Source organism: Falco punctatus (assembly GCF_963210335.1).
Source record: "Falco punctatus genome assembly, chromosome: Z".
In the NCBI taxonomy this organism is placed as follows: domain Eukaryota; kingdom Metazoa; phylum Chordata; class Aves; order Falconiformes; family Falconidae; genus Falco; species Falco punctatus.
The window spans coordinates 13,659,732-13,683,607 of NC_137586.1; the positions used below are offsets into that span (position 1 = coordinate 13,659,732).

General features: G+C 42.6%; 1 protein-coding gene across 1 annotated transcript in view; it reads right to left on the reverse strand.

Annotated features, from left to right (window-relative positions):
* The window catches only part of CAPSL (calcyphosine like), a 76,100-nt gene extending 52,305 nt beyond the window's left edge, over nucleotides 1-23,795 (reverse strand). Inside the window, exon 1 of the mRNA XM_080372157.1 lies at nucleotides 33-23,795. The gene's annotated coding sequence lies outside the window, so the exon portion shown is untranslated. The remainder of the gene's footprint in view (nucleotides 1-32) is intronic.
* Nucleotides 23,796-23,876: the final 81 nt, after the last annotated feature.

Here is a 23,876-nt window from a genome sequence, read left to right on the forward strand (position 1 = left end):
TAAGCTAGCAAACAAGAGACAAAATCCCTTACCTGCAATGCTATTCTGCACCCGGGGTTTCTATCCAGGACCTGGGAGGTGTCGGGGGGCTGGGACAGCGTCGTGCCCCACCTGCCTCTCAGCTCCCAGGCTCTCACCGGGATCGGGTGGCAAGTGGAGGGGGTGAAGGGACCTGAGCTCACAGCAGAGCTTCCTCGTCCATCTCGTTTGACTTGTTTACACACCTACACACCAGGCTGCCTTGCCCCCCCTGCTTTTTTGGAGTTTACCAGCCGGTCTCCAAGGTGACACTGGTGTCTGGCTGGCCCAGCCTGCAATTACACTGCTTCCCTAGGTGATTGCCGTTGGGTTGCAAGAGTCCTTTTCTTTAACCTCTTTTTAAATCAACGCCTTAGTTCTTCTCTCTGCCCACACTGGCTGGTGGGGGACAGCGGGATACACCTTGTGCTGACCGAGATACCTGGGGATGCTCACAGGACAGTGCAGCATCACCGTGCCAGCTTTGGCTATGGCTGTGTTTTGATGATGTTTCTCTGCTCTATAGTTGATAGGGTTGAAAAACTTGCTGGTTCAATCCTTTACTCAAAACACAGCAGGAGTAAAAGCCTATTGATTCTGTTTCTTAAAAACCAAGTTGGTGGTGTATTTTTTCCTGTTGTTTAACTGCCATTTTGTAGACCGACTGATGATGAGAGCCTCCAGGGAGACACTGAGGCTGTGTTCGTCCACAGCAAGAAGAAAACTGGAAAGGTAGAACATCCATATGATGCAGAAAAATCGCTCTCTGCCTAGACACAGCTATTAAGAACTCTGCCTGCAGAAGGTCACAAACGTTATCAGTGACACAGTGTAACACTTGGAGAAGGAGTCAATGTATTGATAGGCTCATCAGGGGTGAAATATAGCCTAGGTTATGCTCCCTGGCCCTCTTGGGCAGCAGCAATCTTGAATACACAGGATCAGGGCTGATGGCAGCTTGTACAAGCTGGCTCAAGAGCCAGTCGGAAATGGAGAGAAAGAGCCCAGTTCTGGCCATGGATAGATAGAACAGTGAGCAAGGACAAATAAGTGCATCATTTCCTGACAAAAGCAAAAAATTATTTTAGGCAATCACATTCGCATCCTGGACGGCTGCTTATCTTTCATCAACAGGTACTTCCTGGTACTAAACTGTAGCTTGTGCAAGACTTTGTATACACTTTGTATCTCTCATCTAGCAAGTGATTGTAACGTACAAGCAGGAAATAATGCTTATTTAATCAATCAGTGATTCAAAAATATTGACTTTGTGACAAGGTAACATCCCCCTTCCTGGTATCTTTGTTGTTTATTGATTTCCAGAGGATTCCTGGGAACACAGGATAGATAAGGGGCTGCACGTACCACCTGATTGCCAGCACGAGAGGAGTTGCCCCTGTTGTCTTCCCACACACCCTGCAAAGGCAAAACGTACCCTGCAAAAGTACTGAGGACTGGAGATGGAGAGATGATTCTCGCTGAACAACTCGGCCCTTGCAATTTGGCATTCCACCTGAGTAAAGCAGTTCTTCAGGTGCAGAATTGGCATTGGCTTTCAGAGGGGTGCGTGTAGATTAGAACAGCAAGGATGGGCTCTTGAAAGCAAAATAATAAGTTAATTTAACATGTGGATGCTCGACTGCCTTCTGCTGCCTTTCCTGCCCTCTGCCACTGAGCCCAGGCATACACCTACACACACAGATTTTCACTCTACCTTCTACATACTCCTCTGAAAACTGGAGTGTGCCATGTCTGAGCTGGTTAACGAGTTACGAACCTGACCAATAATTAATGTGCTTTCACGTATCTCAGATTGCATCAGGCTGTGATTAAGTTTATTTGATTGTACCTGCTCTGTGACTGTGCTCAAAGCTGTAAGCAGAGCTCAATGAATGCAGAATTTATCATAAAAGAGAGAAAGATTTCATCAGAACTGTGGAGTTTTTCCTCTTCGCTTTCTAACTAGCTCTGAATACATACCAGTTTGATTCTTGGTTTTGTTCAGTCTGAACAGCCTGAACTGTCTGTTTCATTTGTGGTTCAGAAATGGCCTGAATCTAGTAAGAAAAACCCATGAGATCTAATATAATCTGTACACTCATGACAGAGATTGAGATTTTGTCTAAGTTTCCAAAAATTCGGGTTTCTTGTTTAATTTGGGTAGGAAATAAGGTAAAGGAAATGCTTTATAAGCATTATAAGAAGTGTCTCAAAGAGAGAAGCCACTGAGTATTTTCTCATTAGTTTACATACACTAGCTGTGTTTCTTAATGTAATCTGTGACCTGTGACCATCACTGCCCGTAAATTGTCCATCCGTGAGAAATGCAGCTACGAATACATCCATTTGGTAGGGGAATCAGCAGGGTCTTTAATTTTCAATACAACTAAATAAGCAGATATATTAAAAAAAAAAAAAAAAAAAAAAAAAAAGCAAGCAAGCATGAAGCATCAGAACACTATTCACCAAAGGAGACTAATCTTACAGAGTAAGCCTCAAGCCTCTAGGGTTTTTCCTGCCATTACAACTGAGAAAGTTTCATATACACCAAAAAAGAAACCCCCATGGGGTAAGTAACATTGTCAAGGGAAAAGTATTCTGATTTTAAACCAAGCTATAATCCAATTAAATTGAACTTGTAACCTAAATACGATGCATTTATATCCAAAAATGCTGTCTCCATGTGGTCTGTAGTCATCCAGCTGAAATTAATTGTGCTCATGATGGTTTTCCAGAGCTGAGACCAGCTGGCATATGCAGACCATGCCCATGCTACTGGACTCCTTCCAAAGAGGGTGGTCATGTCCAACCTGCCTTCCGGGGATGGTCCCCAGCTCTGCTCACAGGAGACACAGTCCAGTGTCTCCACATGGGCCTGACCCCACCGCAGGGACCCTCACCAGCTCACCGCTCCAAGCTGAGGAGCCTTTCCAGCCCAAAGAGTGCACAGTGCCGGCAGCACCTGGCCAATGGATCCCGCGGCCCAGCTACACGTCCTCAGCGTTCCTTGCCTTTACCTTGTCCTCTCACGCCGGGGAAGCACAAGCAGATGTTATTTGGTTTTAGCACTATGCCTGCTGTTAGAGGCATGCTGCTTGACAAGTTTTTTCAGTTGATTTGAGATCAGGGTCATTCCAGAGAAGAGGGTAGTTATTTTGAAATATTTTTTTTTTCTTGTGAATCTACCACAGATCTGTTTTCAGATGGAGAAGGGAAAATGAAAACACTGGACACTTCAGCTTTTTTAGAGGTTTGGCAACTAGTGTTTACTAAATATCATTTATTTTTATCCCCCACCTTGAAATAATGAAACTTCAGGTTTTTAAAGATTTCAGGCAAAGTGGAAAAAACCCAGTGTTGTGGGGGTTTGAGTTTTTTTATTCTCTCACATTTCTCAAAAATATTGACAAGCTCCTGTCAACCACAGTCAAACAATCACTGGAGGTCTGACATGCATGAGAAATTTCTGTGCTCAGCCCCTTCTCTTTTCTTCAGAGAAGAGAACAGTTAATTGGATCCAGTGTTTAGCAGGATCAAATAGCTTTTGACGCTGAAAAGCTGTGCTTCATCGTTGCAGAGGGGACGGAGTAAGGAAGAACAGGAAAGCAGTCTGCAGCTTGTTGCAACAAAAACCAGAACAATCTGTCCTCAGTGAAGAGGACAAAGAGAAGGGAGCCAAAGCCAGAGAGGAGATCTCAGCTAGCTGCTCCTCAAAGAGGCCTCCCTAAGGATGATCACAAAGTGCTGGAATGGGCTGCGGAAGGGGGAGCGGTTGTGAAGCCTCTGCCCTTGGTGCAGACACGCACCAAGAAGGGAAGCCTTGATCGTTTTTTGACCTGCCTGCCAGGCCTCTGAAATGAGGATTTTTACAGGTGTATGGGATCATGTAGGCACAAGTAGGAGGGAAAAAGGTGGCAAGGAAGTAGCTGCACAGGAGAGGGCAGAGGTTCTTTCTTCCAGGACATGGGCAAAGCATTGACTGCGGGAGCAGCTGGAGGTGGTGGGGAGGAGAAGCTGTGTTAGCTGCCAGTGGGGGCAATGCTTTGCTTGTCGCCCCATGGAGCCTGTCTGACTGCAGCTATGGCTTCGGTCTGTGTGGTACCATCACTAAAATAACCACAAATAGGATGTATTTTTTGCTGTTGTTCTCTAGAGCTTTCTCTCCAAATTACCAGGGACTGCTTTGGTTCCTGTTTCCAGAAACTTGCTGGTGGCGTGTGAGTCAGATAGTTTTCCCTGCTGGGGCATGCTTGCCATGGCAGCACGATTCAGCAAGGGGCTACCTACCTCAACGGCCACCTTCTCATTCGCTCTACTCATCAGCACACGGCCATTACACTGTTGGTCTGGAGAGCTTAGTAGTGTCCCAAATTCCCTTCTCTCCATGGTCTGCTCCCTTCAGGGGTGACTTAAGTCACCCTGAAGGATTAGCTGTTGTCAGGCTCCTCTGCACATTTTGAGCCCTGAGATGGTGCCACCTTGGTGTATGAGGCACTGTTGCCTCAGCAAATATCTTCTTTCTCTGGCTGTGAACAGCAGGTTTGTACAGAGATGAGTCAACAGACTAAAGACCCAGGGGCAGATCTCAAAACAGATTAATGACAAGTACTGGCATTTACCCTTTCCTAATGCTGCAGTGCCCAAAACCTTGTGGCTTGTGACCACCAGAACCTGAACATTCAATTCCTTCAAAAGTACCATTGTTTGAAGAGCCCTCACCCCCCACCCCTGCACCAATTCTGAGCTGGTCCCAGAAACAATGAGAGCCCAACCGTATGTGCTTAGGGACATTTTAGCCACCAAGGACGCCCCAGGTATCTGCACAGAGCTGTGCAGAACTTTACCTGAGCATTCCTTGGAGAGGAGCTGAAGGGATGGCAGAACCCTAACAGTGCCAGATGCTGGCATTTAGGCAATTGAATTATCTTCTAGCTGTCCCTCCTATAGAATTGCAGCACTGTAAGAACACTTAAAGTTAAAAAACAGTTTGTTTGGGTCAGCCCAAAGGTCTGCTGGCCTAACCTCTTGATCCCCACAGTGGCCAGCAGCCAGCGTTGGGGTATAAGCACTGGGCATGCCTGTAGAGTTCTATCCCCCATCTGCCCTCCAGTGTCCAGCCATTTCACAGCTGCCTGCACTGGAAGTTGCACCTATGGAGCTATTCTCCGTGAGTTTCTCTAGCCTCTTCTTGAACCCATTAACACATTCGGCCCTTGTGAAAATCTAACAGTAACAAATACCACAAGTGCTGAGTTGTCATACCCTGTAGGTCTTATCTGGTGTTGCAAGCAGCCGTCCAGATTTCGGGGCACCCTCACTGATGAATGAGGTCTGGAAGGCAAGAGGTGACACGGTTGGCAAAGTTTAGCAAGACTGCCTCTGGAAACAAGCTTGCCAACCTTATGACAAGGGCTTTAACCCAGGTTTTCTGGGACTTTGCTTTCCTTCAATAACCCACATGCTCTTGCCTAGCTGCAGGTTAGGTGGGAGTGACACCAGGAGAAGGCGACCACAGCTCCCGGGTAATCATTCACGACCCCAGCTTGCACAGTGCAGCAGACATCTACGCGGCTTGTGTGGGAAGGGACCGGGGAGGGTTGTATGGTGGCACAGTTCTGCAGGCACATGCTGGAGGGGACATCCAACAGGATGTAGGACCAACACCTGAGGAGAAGCAGAGGCATGGCGTGGCCCTAACACTTTCCAGCTGAAAGCGGCACTGCTGGCAACCAACTCAAGTGCCTGCATAGCTCAGATGCTCGTACGCAAGAAGAAAATATTTAAGCACACTCCTCCTTTACTAGTTTCTCCCTGTTTGTCTGATGTAGGAGTCAGACTTACTGGTTTGTAATTCCAGGCTAGATCATCAGACATGGCTTTCTAAGGATGCTACTTTTTAGCTGTGGTGGAATTAAATCTTCTTAGCACCTGGTATACCTCCCTAAGTCTCTAATTTTAAGGCCTCTTGGGAAAGTGTCTCTTTTAAAATAAGTGCATGCATTCCCTACCTAGGCAGTGGACATGTGTAGGTGCCTTTGTCACCCTCCAGGCAAGCCCAAGGGAGTTTTATGTCTGTTTCCCCCAAAGCTTCCAAGGGACTGAGGCTCTCATGGGCATTCACAATGCTCAGCAGAGAGATGGGGAATCTGCCATCACAGCCTGCAGTACTGGTTTGAGGCCACAGCTCTCACAGGGCACACGTGTGGGATGAAATTGAAGACATATCCCTTCTCCACTATCTCCTGACTCCCTGTTGTCAGGCTTTTGAATTGTTTTTTCCAGTGTCATCACCCAGCATACAGTCTGGCGATGTTCTTCCTTACTGGAGAAAGCAGACCACTGAGACAGGAGGCTCCAGCTAGAGCTTGTGGACCACAGCTTTGTAAATGCTGACTAGGAGAAACTGCTAAATCCTGCTTTCTCTGAGGTTTGGCAATAAAACTAGTGTTTTTCAGATATCAGTGAGACCTAAATAACAGGCTCAGATGCTGTAGCCCATTTCCATTTTAGCAAAAAAATCACATCCTTATGACGCCCGCTTTGAGGTGATAGGGAGGGAGCACCTGTTGCTTTCAGGTGAGGAGAAGAATATCATGGATTTTCCCTTTCAAAGGCAATACTGCATTTGCTTTTCATGTAAATTAAGGCAAAAACACATTTGAAATTTCTGGTGAAAAAGCTTTCTGCAACAGAGTTCCAGGTAAATCATAATGTCCAATTCAAAATATAAACAGGCATCTCTCCTCTCTAGCTTTTCATATGCAAAATTAAAATCAAAATGTCTACACTAGTTTTAAAATTCTGGTTTTTTTTCATGCTTCTTAACATGGATTGAAATACAGAGAATTCCTTTCAGTAGCTGCACACGATCTCAGTCCTACAGGCTTCCTTTCTCCCACACAGAAGTTTTGGAAATGAAATTAGAGATGTATTTCTATACTATGCTTTTTCTATGTTACAGTGGTATTCAAAGCTTCAGACAAACACATACTACTTGAAAAGTCCTTTTTTAAAGAATTCACATGAAGTAGTGCCATGTCAGCTAGTTCCATCTGCTTACTACCCCCGTGTATTACGAACCACTGAAATGAGAAAATCAGAGCTAAAAGGATTAACATACAAGCAAGACTTTCTCATGTCTTTGATGATGATCCTGACAAATGGTTCAAAGCTGTGATTCCAGTTTGGTAGCAGAGTACTAGTGGCAGGAAAGGTCCTGAAAGATGTGTTTGCACAACAAAGGCTTAATTCAGTGCAGGATGACACATGAGGTTAAAAAAACCATGCACTGCTTCCTTGCTTTGCTGCTTCAGTCATAGCTACTGATCTCCAAAACTTCCAAATCTGGGTAATCTCTTTCATTGGTGAACTCAACTAGAGACATACAGACTTGCATTGGATGTACTACATCACAAATATTTAAAGGACTCCACAAGATAGTATGCCTTATTCCCTGAGAGGCAGGCAAGAAATCCTGGGAAGTGCAGCAGTACAGCCCTGTAATCTGGCATTGCCACTTCCAAGCAGCAGGCAACCAGCTTTGCAGTAAGTTTGCAGAGCTTCAGAACGAGGGCTTGCTGATCAGTTTGCCTATAGTAATTTCTTTCAATTTTCTTTATCTTTGTACGGTGCAGTTTTATATAAATAGCAGCAATAAGCAGTAGCGCTATGTATAATGACATGTTTATGACTAACGCAATACAGAGTTGAGAAATACCAGGCTGGTACAATTGCAAAGGACTTGCGAAGCGGAGACACAGCATGCAGTGTAGAGCGGAACAGGCATGCAGTGATAAAAGCTGGGTCACAGGTTTGGCATTGGAGACCCCACAGCTCCTCATCAATGGTCAGTTAGAGAAATACAGACCTGGAGCTGGACAAAACTGGGTTTAGTTGTACCAAAGAGAACAAAGAAATAGCCTTCAGTGTATGTGAAATTCACCACATACAGTAAATTCAGCTGTAACATGGAGCTGCAGATCAGTGAGAAAAAGAGAAAGGTGTAAATGTACGTTAGGAAATGCAGACAAAAGACCTCAGGTAGATCCTAGAGCATCAGCATGACAATATTCCCAACAAAGGTCACCAGAAATTGCAGATTTACAGTGTTAACTAATTCTGCAGGCTGAAAATGCTGACTTTAAGACCCAGAGAAACAAGAGAAAGGTGAAGAGAATCCCAAGAAAATGGATAAAAACTAGGTGTTTGTTACTTAACTGTATTATTAATACTATTACTGATACTTTTGAAGTATCAAGATACATATTGAAGTATTTTAACTGCATTATATTTTCTTTTCCTTTAACAATTGAATCTGGATTAGCAATAATAGACTCTTCAGATCGCAATTAACAATAAATTCTTGGCTTTACTTATATGTAAGGTATTGTTTTTGCCCATAAACAAGACCTTGAGTGCAACAGAAGGGAGGAAAGGTGAACACGAGGGGCTCCTCAAACACAGCTCCTAGCAAGGGGCCAAAAGGCACGCTGGAACATAACTCCTTCTCCTTCCGAGGTGTCACATACGTTGCCAGGTGCAAACTGCATTAACGGGAAGTTTGACTCTTACGTTGTGTGTGGTTATTTTCACATCTAAGAGTTGAGGTCTGTCCCAGGCTTGTTTTGCCCCTTCCGAATATTTCCCTTGAAATGGCACGGTGGGTTTTTTCATAGCTGGCAGGTTAGGCAGGTGATACAGGCTGCAGGGTAGTCATGTCTTTGTGTAAGCCACTTACTTGACCCTTGACCCCTGTTTAGCATATAACCAAGAATGGTTTTAAATAGAGGTGATAGCATGCATTGGTTGTGCCCAGCAGATTTGGCATCAGTTATTTGCATCCTCCAGCAAAGATCCTCCTGTCCAGCTTGTGAGGAAATATGCTCTAGCAGTGCCATCCTCTTTCCTTCACACCAGCAAGCTTTGTTCTCCTTGTGTCTGACCTCAATTTTAACAATGCTAGGAAAAAATAAATCTGTTAACTCCCCCTACTTGTACACAAGCTTTTCCTCAATAACCCACGTGCTCTTGCCTAGCTGCAGGTTAGGTGGGAGTGTAACCAGGAGAAGGCGACCACAGCTCCCGGGCAATCATTCACGACCCCAGCTTGCACAGTGCAGCAGACATCTACGCGGCTTGTGTGGGAAGGGACCGGGGAGGGTTTTACGGTGGCACAGTTCTGCAGGCACATGCTGGAGGGGACATCCAACAGGGGAATGCAGAGAAGTAGGCACACCCCATGCTACAGAAATGGTAGCAGGATTGCCAAAACTCTCCTAGCTCCACAGGCCAAGTTACAACATGTTACAGAGCCTCCTTTGTTTCCAGACCTTCTCCACTAGTCAAGTTGTGATTTCACTCCCTAGCAAAGTTCCTGCTGATTTTAGGAGTGTGGCATCTAATATGGGCATTCAGGCCTGAGGCAACAGAGGTGAAGCATCCTGTATTCATACTTCTCCCTGAAGTTAGTCACCTGGGTCATGACCATTTACACTAGCTAATGTTCTCACTCTGTGTATCCCCCTTACGGACGCTGATGTTGATGGGGAACCTGCCACGGTACAAACCACTAGCAGCAACCAGGAAGCAGTCATTTACACAGCGTCAGGTCTGGGATACTGGCACGAGTCAGCACTCAATTGTTTGTAAACTAGTTTTTCTGCCTGCAGAATTGTTCTTTCTAAAACCAAGTTGGTCATATTGTCTCAAATGGATTTACGCTACTGAAAAAAAGTAGTCCTATAGTAGTTCTATATGAAAAAGTAGTTCTATATGAACAAGCAACCAGACTACAATTGCTGCTGTGTTTCTGGTACACTGTTCCTGCATTTGAAGCCAGATAATGCTTGTTAACATTATCTACCCAGAAGCTGCATAATCTGTCATGTTGGTTATCTACAGGGGGAAGTCACTATCTTCTGATGGATGAAACCTCACAAGTTTTTGTACAGTCATATGATCCGGATGTCCCCAAAGATGGCTGTTTTGATGATGCCAAGCGAAAACAAAAAACAAACCCAAGGAACCAAGACCAACCCCCCAAAAAACAAAACAAAAACCCAATAAAACCAGCTCACATAGTAAAAACAAAATGTTACAAAACATTTCTCAGAATAGAACATTACAAGTTTAACATGAATCCTAATTATACTACTAGTCTAAATAATATGTAAGCTCAAGTAACGGTGCATTGTGTCCACCACCAGTTGCCTTTGCCAAGGATAAAGTTTGCAGTGCTAGGCTGCAGTCCACGGTGAGCTGCTCACTGCAGCATCCTTGACCATAAGAGGTGCTTCCGAGCAGCACCTTCGGCATGCCAGTCCAGCTCTTCCTCTGACGTCGCCTGGTGTTGCTCCCTGCCTGCAATGGCTGACCTGGCATAGCCCTGTCCGGCCATCACTGAATGGCATGTAGCATCAAGAAAGAAGTTGGGAGCAGAGTCCTGAGACTGTTTTGGCTGCTTTCAGCAATGTTTTGACACAAACGTCAAGTGAACACTCCTAACTGCACTACCACCCCAGTGCCTGCTTGTGTACAAGGAACCAGACCTTCGCTAGCCAAAAGGAAAACAGAGAGTCCTGGACCTTTGGAAAATGTGGGGCTCTAAGGTTGTCTTGGAGGATTTGGCATTACATGGCACAAATCAGTGCCTGTTCCTTAATTAGGGACAAAGAGGGTAAAATGGGAGGGTGAGGACACAGAGACCCTCAGCCAGAGGACCTTTCTGAGAGGTTTGGTACCTGACATCTAGCTGTTCTTTGACTTTGTCACAACTGGGATTCAAACTAGAATGACCTGTGACTTCTTTGCCTCCTTTTCCCTCAGAGCTGTGAAAAACAAGTGCTGCTTATTCCTCATTTTTGAAGAAGAGGTTAATTTTAGCTTCCAAAGAGTACAAAGGAAAAAGAAATGCAGGCTGACTTAAAGGCAGTATGTTTAAAATGTCTTCCCTTTGAAAATATGGGTAATATCATGTGGGTTAAAGTAGGAGTCTAATCCTTACCAAGGTACCAAGTACTCTGGTGGCCAGGACTGCACTGGTGAGTATAACAGAGGCCTTGCCAGCAACATGAACAGGTTTGTGGAGGGAAGGTACAGAGTCTTGGTATTTTCTGTGTACAGTCCCTTAAGCAGCTTGGATTATCTGCAAAACCCATCAGCATTCCTCACAGTTCCAGCCTGTGGTTTCTTGAATACTATATTAAATAATGAAGTAAGGCTGCAAAAGGCATTTTGGTGGAAGTTCTCTCTCCTTTCTCCATGCACATACAGTCCTTTCTTTACCACATCATTCCTCGGCAAAGTTAATGCTGCAAGATAAAACAGATTTTAGATAAACGCATTCATAGAATTAAGTCCTGCCATTTCAAGTCCAGGGATTTCCTTCATGGATATTGTGCTTTGAGTAAAATACAAAACATTTCTAGGCATGAAATGCAGGCCAGCGTAGTTCTCTGTCACCAACACTTCAACGTAAGGCTGTTACCCAAACTGAGCCATTAGAAGCAAAAGGAAGCACAAGACACAATGCGTCTCTGATTTAGGCAGTATGACATTTTCTCTCAAGGTTTTGGATTTTTGGTTGGGACATCCCTGGTCATCAGTGTCAGAAATCTTCTGTGGGTGGTGGGGGTAAGGCATCAGCCACCTGCCTTAAGGTGTAACTTGGAAGTCAGGCAGCGCACTGAAGGAACTCTTGGGTGGTACAACATTTCCTTTGCAAAGTTTACAAAGCACAATATAAATTCTTATCGACTGTCTAGTCCAAGGACTTTCCCAGTAGAGAAGTCTTCAGGGAAGAGATGATGTCTTGAGTTAGGGATTCCTGACATCTGGCTCTTCTGAAGTGTTACAGCTGGGATCCAAAACAGAACAAATGCTGAACTCCTGCCCGTGCTAAGAGCTCAGTCCAGTCCTTCACTGTGGCAAGTAAGGGGAGGGGGGGAATCCTCTTGATAAATCCTGCTCTAGTCCAAATCTTGTTCCAAAATCAGTGTAAATTCTAGGAGATTACTCTGGGGACAGGCTTTTCAACTGATGAGGAAGAGGAAAGGATCACCACACTGAGCTCAGGCATCTGGTGAGTTTGGAGCTGTATGGTGAAGAACAAGTATCCCAGTTTCAGTTGGAACAGGGTTAATTTTCCTCTTAGTAGCTGGTGCAGTGCTGTGCTTTGGATTTGGTGTGAGAACAATGTTGATAGGACACTGACATTTTTAGTTGTTGCTGGGTGATGTTTATACTAAGTCAAGGAATTTCCAGTTTCTCTGGCCCTGCCAGCAAGGGGGCTGCATGGGATCAAGAAGTTGGGAGGGGACACAGGCAGGACAGCTGGCCCAAACTAGCCAAAGGGATATTCCAAACCATAGAACAACATGCTGAGATATATCCAAACTGGGGCAAAGAGGAGGGCAGGACATTCAGCGTTATGGTGTTTGTCTTCCCCCTAACTGTTACGCCTGATGGAGCCAGCTTTCCTGGGGATGGCTGAACACCTGCCTGCCCATGGGAAGTGCTGACTGAATTCCTTGCTTTGCTTTGCTTGCATGTGCAGCTTTTGCTTTTCCTGTTAAACTGCCTTTATCTCAACCCACGAGTTTTCTCACTTCTGATCCTCTCGCCCATCCCACCATGAGGAGAGCGAGCGAGCGGTTGTGTGGTGCTTAGTTGCCAGATGGGGTTAAAGCGCAGCAGCATGTTTCTCAAGTGGCTGGTGTGGACAGCTAGCTATATACAGGGATAGATACTTAAACAGATTTTGCCTGCCAGCATAATCTGTGGTCTAGAATTTTTCAAGTCTGTCCATGGTTTCCTGGGAGGCAGGACTTTGCCTCACTCTTATGCTGAGGCTATTTCAGGCACTGTGATGCTTATCTTGACATTGCTTTCTTGAAAAGCAACCCATGGTCATCACAAACAAAGAAGCAAGCAGTCCAGAAGTGTGCTGTGGTGTGGGATGGGATGAGTGGGACAGTCACACATACAGCTGCCAAGGAGGCTGCTGAAACAAGATACATGTTCCTGTTTCTGCAGACATGCTCTGAAAGTTCTTCTTACCGATATGGATTTCAGTGGTAAAACGCATCAAGGATATTTTTTTAACCCAGAGGTATTACTGCATGAGATTTTTTAATACTCTCTGTTTCTCTTTTTAACAGGATTAATTGAAAAGTTAACCACATCTGTGAACTTCTAAACCATTAAAATTTAAATAATTCACAATTTATAGATCTGATGAGGAAGTAGCAATTAATATCCTCAAGACCGGTAGCACCCAGTTAAAGGGTCTTGCTTTTCTTCCCATACAAATAGTACTTACCCGAGTTTGATGAATTAACTGGCACACCAATATTGTGCTCAAAGACCTCAATTCCTTGAAGGAAAAGTTTGGCATAACATGGTTGATGATTTTAATCCTCCTGCTCTGCTGTAGAAAAATTAAGATGTGCTCTGTATCAGAGTTCGCTGCTGCTACCAGGCCACAAGCTGGGACGGACAGTCCTATGGGTTGTGTCTCAGTATTTCATCCTCACTTGGCTGAGGACTTCTGGACCCATATGAAGAATTTTGTGCCTCTCAGATCACTGATACCAGAAAGTCAGGAAAAGACCAAATTTGGAAATATCAGCAAAGAAGGTAAAATCAAATCCAACACAAATCTGTCTATATAGAATGTGGTTTTTTGAAAAAAGTATTAACAATTCTCTCAACCCACATGGGGTAACAGTTGTTACCCCATCCTTCCTGATTGTGTGGCAGATAGCAGAGACTGTTGGAGTTCTTAATTTTAAAGCAATAGAGGTATGAAAAAATATCTCAAGAGTACAAGCATCCAAGGAAACAACTGCTTGAATCCAACATTGGTGCCGTCAGAATCAAGGAATTACTTCACAGACTGGCATGTTTTAATGTTCTCTGCAAGCGGTAGAAGACTTCATAGCAAAATTCAAAAGTTCAGTTTTTCTCATGGTGACATTAAGCCAGCTACTCTCAGCCTTGTTGCTGAACATGTTCTTCCAGAGGAATACTGGTTTAGCCTACCTACCCCAAAGTAAACGGAAGTGTCACCTTGCCCTGTGGTTGGTAAGCTCAAGGTTGCCACTCTATGAACGTTACAGCTTGGACTCCTCATGAGGATCAACTAGCTATGGACCCCAACAGCTAGAATATATAGCTAATGGAAAGACTGTTTCATATTTGTTGTTTATTCACATACACTAGCGCATTCAGACATCTAACAGCTCCCACATAAGACAAGGTCTGGTACTATTAGTGACAAAGAACATCTTCATTTCAACAACAGTGGAATCAAGCCTGTAACTCCTAAGACTTGGTAGTAGTCATCATTCCCAGTAAATGGTGACTCAACATCTGGTTATACCACTGCAGCATTTCAACAGATGTCTGCTTAAACAGGCAGCAAGTCCATCCCATTTTCTGGAAGTGTTTTTAAGGTTGTGTTTATTTCTAGCTCTAAATTTGTTCCAAATCACTCAGAACTAGTGGGACACTCACTGAAGTTGTTGCAGTTGGCCCCTTGATAAAGGGGCCTCCCACCTCTGTGGGCACCTGGGACAGACCCTGAGCCTGCAGATCCCAGTCCTGCTGTTCTGCACTGGCTTGGCTATCGCTTTACAACACATCAGCATTCAAGCCTGCAGCCACAGCCTCTGCAACGTTTATCACTCAGAGCTGTCAAGTTCCTGGCAATTTGTGAAGATGTTTTTTAAGCATTAGTCAAGAAAGCCTGACTCCGAATGTCTATGTCTTCCCAATCTACCACTGAACTGTCTCTGAAAAGCAATAATCCAAGATTATTTTATTTTGGTGCTCTGAATTGCACCACACTTGCTCACGATCTCAATCTCTCCCCCAACTCCCTCTCTCCCTTCTCCCTCTGTCAGGGTACTCTTAACTTCAAGCCATGAGTTGTACTTGGGCTAGATACAGTGCTAAGCCCAAACACAAGCTTTCATCGCTTCTCTACAAAGCTATGTATGCTTTGACTTCGGCAGCCAGCCATCAGCATGTTACTAGCAGATTTCTTACAGGAATTCTGAGGTGAGACTGTGAGCAGTAAAATGTGTAAACTCACCCCAGGAGCAGGCAGAGCTCACACCTTCCTTGTCACCACTGCTCAAATATTCTCCCACGCTTTGGTTTGCCTCTCAATCCACTTCCTTTGTCCCATCTCTCTCTGCCCTGGGTTCCCTTTGCCTCATTCCTTTCCACACACAGTGACACACGCAAGTCACCTCTGAAGGGGGTGATGCTGTGTCACACTGGTGGCCACAAGTGCTAGCCTCTTGCAACAGACATGCTAGTTATTTGTGAAACCGCTGGTCTTGAAAGCTGTTGCTTGCTCACTGAAACATGTCAAGAGTAGTACGCTGCATTTGCATCTTCCTCTCAATTCCCATAGATTTAAAAACAGCAAAATGTAAAAAAATTAAAAGCATGATGTTTTTACAGGAGTACTAGTACTTCTGGAAGAAGCCAGCCTCTAGGGGACAAGAACATAGAACACACAAGAATTCCCACTAGCATCTGACCTTTGCGAAGTTTACTTGGAATAGATGACCTTCCCCAAGCTTTGGAAATTATTTCTTTTGCAATGAACTGTTTAACTGTAAGAGTTCACCTGGATTTCAAAGGTTTAGCAGGTTTCCACAGAGCCTGTCCAGGCACTGCCTCATATCTTTCCTTTGATGTTGACTAACCAAGTCAAAACACACACCTTTAACCAGGTAAGCTGTTCCTGTGGAAGGAACTTGAGAGCTTTTCTTGGGTTTGTGCATAACCCACATTCCTAAACCACTCCAATAGCTGACCTCTCTTTATGAACTGATTCTTTCTTTGCAGCTCAGATCATGTTCCCTGGGAAGGAAAGAGAAATTAGGTCTTCTGTCCAAGTTGGGCACTGGCCAACTTTGGCTTCTTGATAAAGCTCTCAAAAAACCTGAGGACAATGGTGTGTAATGAACCAACACATAACAAGATGCTGCAAAAGACACAACGTTTATGAAGAGAAAGGGTTAAGATCTTTACCACCGTGTGCAGAGCAGACTAGGATAAACAACACACTGGGGCAGGCACACCATGGCACCAGAGTGGCACAGATGAAGTGAGAAGGGCAGAGCAAGGTTAATTCACAACCCTGGTAATTCAGTCAGTCAAATGCTATTTCACAAGACTTAAAATTCACTGAGCATGCAAGGTAGTTCCATTAGCAACCACTGACAATTAAACAACAGAATTCATATTGCTCTCTGAGCAAACAGAAATTTGACAATGGAATAATGGAAAGTTAGTATTTAATACAGGACAACTCCCATCCTCTGAACTATATAGTCAGGCTTAAGCATCACAGTAAGTCTGGAGGAAAAGCGTGGCTGCTTAACTGTGCTGAGTGATTCACTTCAACATCCAAACCACCTTGGGGGAAAAAAAAATATACATGTAACATTCCTAGAATCATAGAATGGTTTGGGTTAGAAGAGGACTTTAAAGGTCACCTAGTCCAACCCTCCTGCAATCAGCAGGGACATCTTCAACCAGATCAGGTTGCTCAGAGCCCCGTCCACCCTGACCTTGAATGTTTCCAGGAATGGGCCATCTACCACCTCTCTGTGGTAGGGCAACCTGTTCCACTGATTCACTGCTCTCTTCATGAAAAATTTCTTCCTTCCATGTAGTCTTACTCTATCCAGTTCTAGTTTAAAATCACTACCCCCTTGTCCTATCACTGCAGGCCATACTAAAAAGTCTGTCCCCAGCTTTCTCATAAGCCCCCTTTAAGAACTGAAAGGCTGCAGTAAGGTCTCCCCAGAGCCTTCTTTTCTCCAGGCTGAACGACCCCAACTCTCAGCCTGTCCCCATAGGAGAGGTGGTCCATCACCTGATCATCTTTGTGTCCCTCCTGTGGACCCACTCCAACAGGTCCGAGTCTTCCCTGCGCTGAGGGCTGCAGAGCTGGATGCAGTACCCCTGTGGGGTCCCACCAGAGCGGAGCAGAGGGGCACAGTCACCTCCCTCGCCCTGCTGGCCACGCTGCTTTTGGTGCAGCCCAGGGTACGGTCGGCTTTCTGGGCTGTGTGCACACATCGCCAGCTCATGTCCCACCTTTTATCCACCAGTACTGCCAAGCTCCTTCTCTGCAGGGCTGCTCTCAATCCATGCATCCCCGTTCTGCTACTCCTATCTCCTGTCCCATCAAGAGAATAAATGCCACCCAGTGGATTATGATAGATGGCTCAGTACGGTCAACTGAACATCTGGTTACTAATCTTCAACATCTGCATGCATCGCTCATTTACTGTATTATTCTGAATTCACATATATTAAAAACAGATAGAAAGATGCAGAAAAGACACTTAGTTGTCCAGCAGAAGAGAAAGTGGTGATAGTCCTAGAAGAGCTGTGACAGGAGAAGTCTTTACTAACAGTCCCAAGATATTCCTACCACACTGATGGCACAGACTGGTCTGCAAAGTGTTTCCTGCAACTCACTTAAAACAGCAGTTACAGATTAACTACAGGAAACAATAAATATACCAAATATAGGAATCACCTAGTCTTAGTGGTTATAAATATTATAATATGCTAAAAAGATTAATTGCTCCAGGGAATGGTTTTTCTATTTATGTTATCCAGAAGATTCCTCTGTACCTCTCAAGAACAATGCCACTTTATCAGAATGTAAAATGAAACCTGAGAACACACCCTGCTACTATAGCTGCATAGAGACAACAAAATATATATAAAAAAAACCCAACTCTCTTTTTTCCTTCACCTGTTGTTTTGTGGTGTTTTTTTTTTCTTTGTAAGGAAGACAAAAGAAGATACATCTGGAAGTAGCAAAAGAGGAGACAGAGTTAACTCCTTCACTGGGCCAGTCTCTTGACAGCTGTAATAGAAACAGTCTCTTGCCTCTATTCTCACCAATGGTGGGGGACGTCTAGAAGGAATTATGTCCTACTTTGACTGCTTGTGGAAAGGAGGGAGGTGTAGGAGCCCTACCTTCCATCCTATCTTATGCCCCACAAAAACACCCAGTGCCCAGTCAGCCTCAGGAGCGTACAGGGTCCTCACAGGCTTCCTCCAGACAGCACACACCTTCAGCTAGCCTGGATGCTCTTCTCCCTGCATCCGCAGAAGCTGCTTGCGCTTCCACAGTTGGGGTGAGCTGTCAGTAAAGGTACTGGCCCCACATGTGGGTCCAAGTCTCATCCCTGGACTCTTGACAATGACATGTGCAGGTCTGCAAGCTTCTTCTCAATTTTGCTTTTTAAAGATGATGCAAAAAGATGACCGAAACAAGGTTGGACTGTCTTCTAAAACTTAATTTCTACCTGGAAATAAGAAATAGATCAAATTTCTCTAAAAGATCACTACCAAAAACACTTCAGAGGTATGAATATCTAAAATACACCAGGAAAAATGCAGTGCAGAAATTATTTATTTCATGCCAGCTTAACTCTTTGACTAGATATTTTAACACACATTTCAAAAATATATCCAGTACAATAATTTAGAACACTACAGAGAAAAATTTGTAACTCAGTGAATTTCAAAACAAGGTATTATGCATACATACTTGTATCATAAGGCAAAAGAAGATAGTCTATCCATAAGCAGCACTCCTACAGCCTATCTTGATATTACACTGGACAATGAAGATCTTCTATTACTAAACCTATACTTAGAAATTAATTCCCTTATCTTCCAGATACCTCTATAGAAATAGAAGGTATTTCTATGGAAATTAATAAATTCCTACAGTGATAGCTAAGCTATCACTCTGGAACTATTATAATTCACAGGAATATGTCAAATATAACATTACCCTGAAGAAACAACTGAAGTTGCATATTATTATTGCCTGCCAATTACAACTAAAACACACGCACACACAAAAGCATGCTGAAGAATACATACATTCCAGTGCACTTTAATAGAAACCAAGAACAAACCTGACTGGGCTCACCATATGAATGAAACAAGACACCAAATACAATGCAATGTGAACAATGACAGCAATTAATGCATTAGAAAGGGATCTAGTTCAAAGTGCTTTTTTTGCTAGGAATGCTGAGTTTCTGTTAACATAATCAAATGGTGTAGGAGTGTCTCAGCTTCAGACTAGACTACTTCATTAGAGGCACAGCTAGTATTAGAGAACTGCTGCGAAGCAGTACGTGTTCCTGCAGAGCCCATTAGGGAAAAGGAATGTAAGAGTTTCAGAAAGTGTACAAGGTTCACAAGTAAGTTGCTCTGAAAAAACGAACCATTTTCTGAATTTTAAAGAAAAATTAAAAGCTAGGAGACTATATATATACACACCCTAAGTAGTGTTTTTGTTAATAATTAATATGCTTACATTTGTCTCTAATGGATATATCTGATTTCTTTAAGAAGCCTTTTCATAAAAAGCTTTCCTTCATAAAGTAATCTCTTATTTAGTATTGTAAAAGCCTCTCAGATTGCAAGTAATTACAGCAATAATTAAAATTGGAACAAAATACTGTATTTTTCACATAACATTTAGAGTATTTCAAGATAAATTTAATAAAATACAAATTACCATAAGTACAGAAAATCAGAGCAATCACTTTTTTAATACTTTCAATGTAAAAATCATTGTCATGGTTATGTTTCAAAATAGTAAGAATAAATATTGAAAAGATAGCAGCTTTCCACCATCCCCATTAACACTGTTAATGACTATTTTACAAGTGCTTGTTTGCAAGATAAAGGCAAATTAAATCTCATGATTTTCAGTAGTGTGAGTTACAGTAGTATGATGTTTATTGTTTCTTAACGTGTTGTTGTACCTAAATAAAAAAATACATCATAGTTTGCCCAAAGTGTCACTGTTAGCACAGACCAGAAGTTGCATATCTTTTACCTTCCCTCATAAAAATACTCTCTCACTTCACTGCCAAGAGATGCACCTTTCTTAAGCAGAGTGCAGAGGACTCACTCACAATATAAGTATCAGAATATGTATATTTTTAAATGCCTGAAAAAACAGACCTACAGATTTAGTAGGAGTAGTAAGTTTGACCAGACCTTTTGCTATCCATACCTTTTAAGAAATCTAACACTGACACAGTGTTAAAGTAGCTATTGCTTTCACTCCCACTTAAGTTCATTACAACTTGCATGGATTCTTTTCATTGGTCTGAACCTCTGACATGAAGATATTCAAACATTTCTACTTAACTGGGGTGGGTTTCTTTGCGTTTTGGGGGATTTTTTTGGTGTTCAGAGATGAAGAGGAAATTGTGGAAATTATGATGAAATGGAAGTATACCTTAACTGCTCAGTAATTCAGAAAGCGATATAAAAACGAAATACATTAATTGTCATTCTTTAGCTGCAAATAAATATATAGACTAAATAGTGACAGAATAAATACACCAACATTCAGTTCCCAAAAGCACGATTTGCAAGACAGTTATATTATATATCACCTAATATGGAGCATCAAATATGATGCAAGAACACCATTAGCCTATGGTACAGTCACTGCTTAAACATACCAAAGCTAGTTTTAACTTTTTTTACTGTAGTACTGTTAGGACTAGAGCAATAGTAGCAAAGAACTCATCAAGAGTTGCCGCAATCTGGCTGGGAATCATCACAGAATCATAAAATGGTTTGGGTTGGAAGGGACTTTTAAAGATCACCTAGTCCAACACCCTGTAATCAGCAGGGACATCTTCAGCTAGATCAGGTTGCTTAGAGCCCAATCCAATCTGACCTTGAACGTTTCCAGTTCGGAGTGGGGTAAATCCTTAGGTACATAGCCCTCACACAAGTTCAGCATTACTTGTACTAGCAGTAACCAAACTAATTTAAAACTAGCTCAAGCACACAGTAAATGCTGTGCAGGCATATCCCTTATTTCCGCTATGTTCTTTTATAGCTGTCCTCCCTATTTCTTTGTTGAAAGTATTCCAGATTTAGTCAGATGAACTTGTAAATAGTGTTCAAAACACACTTTAAATTACTTGTCCTACAAATTGCACAGAAATAGGGCAAGAGTATCTGCTGGTCAGCAACGAACACTATGGATGAAATCTGACTTCACTTATCAACTTGTTACTTCAAACACCCAGCGTTCAGTGAGCATGAGACACCAGGGATCTCCAAGTACAATCCAGAGGAGAATTCTTGAGATTTTCAGAGCTCAAAAAGCAACCATTGGTTACTCCACTACTCCACTGCAACATTAAAAAAAAGGTCAGTGGATTCCCACCTCACTGAGCTCAGAATTTGTATATTAGCAACTGACAGCCCACTGCCATTTATTTATTTAGCCAAGTCCTCAAATTATTCTATCTCAATGAAAACTGCGCAGAGAGCTTACACCAGGGACTAGTTACTTTGGTATATAAAATTCTGAAAGTCCTATTTGCAGCCACTCCACTAATTTTCTGCGAGGAGAAAAAACAGGCCCCGACAAGGTTCCAACTCTGAAGCCAGCAAGGGCTAGGTAAGGGTACTTCACATGCATTCAGAAAAACAAACATTCCTGCACTGAATTTAGATCCCTTTGTAGTGCCATTTCAAGAGTTAAATAAAGAAATTGAACCTTATTTCATCCAAAAATTTTTACAAATTAACTTTTGGGTAATTAAATGAGATACAAATTTTAAAAATAGAAGTATGAAGTCTAAGAACATTCATGTGGATGCATGTGCAAGAACACATACAACCCCTTTCATGTAAGGCTGAATTCAGGATAGCATTACTAAGTAGATTTAAAATGAATAGGTGCCAACATAAAGTTGCTAAAGAACAACCCCAACAAAAAGAGTCTCATTTTCTCAAATTCCAGTCCCTGAAACAGCCATAAAATTTTGGTCAAGCTTTTACAAAATATAAAATACCCAAATTAAAAAAAAGTGTCCTCTCACAGGTAATCTGGACACTGCGTAAGCCTGAATACATGAGGGCATGGCTGTTGATCAGTGTATTCACCTAAGAACAGAACTGACAATTATCTTATGTCTGCCGATTTATTAATATAATTATTTCTATACAAATAGAGTATTTTTTCTCCTTCATAGCAACAATTCAGTGTTTTCAAACAGGCTGATTAATATATTACAAATACCACTACTGTTAGAACACATGATGTACTAAATCATAGGAGGTAGTTAGATCCCCATTAACAATTACTTCAGAAAACAAAGACTATTTTTAAAAATTACTAAAACACCTCACTCATGAAAATTTACTTATCAGAAGAAGTCATTCCTAGCTGTGTTAAGGGATGTCTGTTTTTTAAACACAATAAAGAATTTATGATAGAAACATGTTCTCTGTCAGTTTTCAATATAACTTTGCAATAAGCACATAAGAAACCTCCCAAGTGGTAAAGATTTAAGACAAACTGCAATAAAGCAACAATTTAAATTAACCAAATTTCCAAAGATATCATGAATTTGACAACATCTTTTACCTTATGATTACATTTGAAAATTCATTCCACTAACTACAGTTTAAAAATATATCTACACCAATGAAATTAATGTGAAGCTTTTTTACACTGTTAATAATTGGCATTTTTGAATGGCATTCAAATGAATAAGCATTATTCTTCTTGCAACAACTTACTGCAAAATACAGGCACCTTAAAAACAGATACATAATGCAACCAGGGCATCTGGGACATTAAAAGTGTTTACCATTATCTAGTCATGCTATGTATTTCCCTTCTTTTAATGAAATACTTTGCAATTTGAAGCCGTGCTTGAGGTGTGTGCAAATTATAATGTTTCAGCATTTAACTCAATTTTCACATTATACTCTTTTGCAGTTACAAAAACACTAGTGTGCCAAGATTTTCAACAGTTACAACTGTAAAAATCTTAAGCAGATGTCGTATCTTTGATAATGTATTCTTGCTATTGCACATATGCTCATATGACGGTGAAACTCTGATTCATATTCAGTTTCAACTATTTACACATGCTAAGATCATTTATCTGCATACAATGAAAAAGAAATGGCCTTTCTTGACCAATTGCTTGCTTTCTTGATCCAAAATTTATGCCAAAAATTCACAGAATCATAGAATACCAAGTTGGAAGGGACCTCAAGAATCATCTGGTCCAACCTTTGTTGGCAAAAGCACAGAATCACAGAACGGTTGCGTTTGGAAGGGACCTCTGGAGATCATCTAGTCCAACTCTCTGCTAAAGCAGATTCACCTAGAGCAGGCTGCACAGAATTGAACGCAGGCTTGTTTTGAATGTCTCCAGAGAAAGAGACTCCACACCCTCTCCGGGCAGCCTGTTCCAAGGCTCTGTCACCCTCAAAGAAAAGAAGTTCCTCCTCAGATTCAGATGGAACTTCCTGTGATGCAGTTTGTGCCCATTGCCCCTTGTCCTGCTGCTGGGCACCTCTGAGAAGAGCCTGGCCCCCTCCTCTTGACACTCATCCTCAAGATACTGTATACATTGCTAAGATCCCCTCTCAGTCTTCTCTTCTCCAGGCTACACAGGCTCAGCACTCCCAGCCTTTCCTCATAAGGGAACAGTCCTCTAATCGTCTTCATAGCCCTCCACTGGACCCTTTCCAGTAGTTCCCCGTTTCTCTTGAACTGGGGACCTCAATGTTAAAAACATCCTGTGTTGTAGAATCAACCACTTCAGTGGGGAGATTATTCCAATGGCTGATTGTTCTCACTGTGAAAAATTTTCCTCTTATGTCCAATCAGAATCTCCCAGGAGCAACCTGTACCCATTACCCGTTGTCTTTTCCATGTGACGTGACTCCTTGTAAAAAGGGAGTCTCCCATCTTCTTTTTAGCCACCCTTAAACACTGGAACATGTATTTTATGATT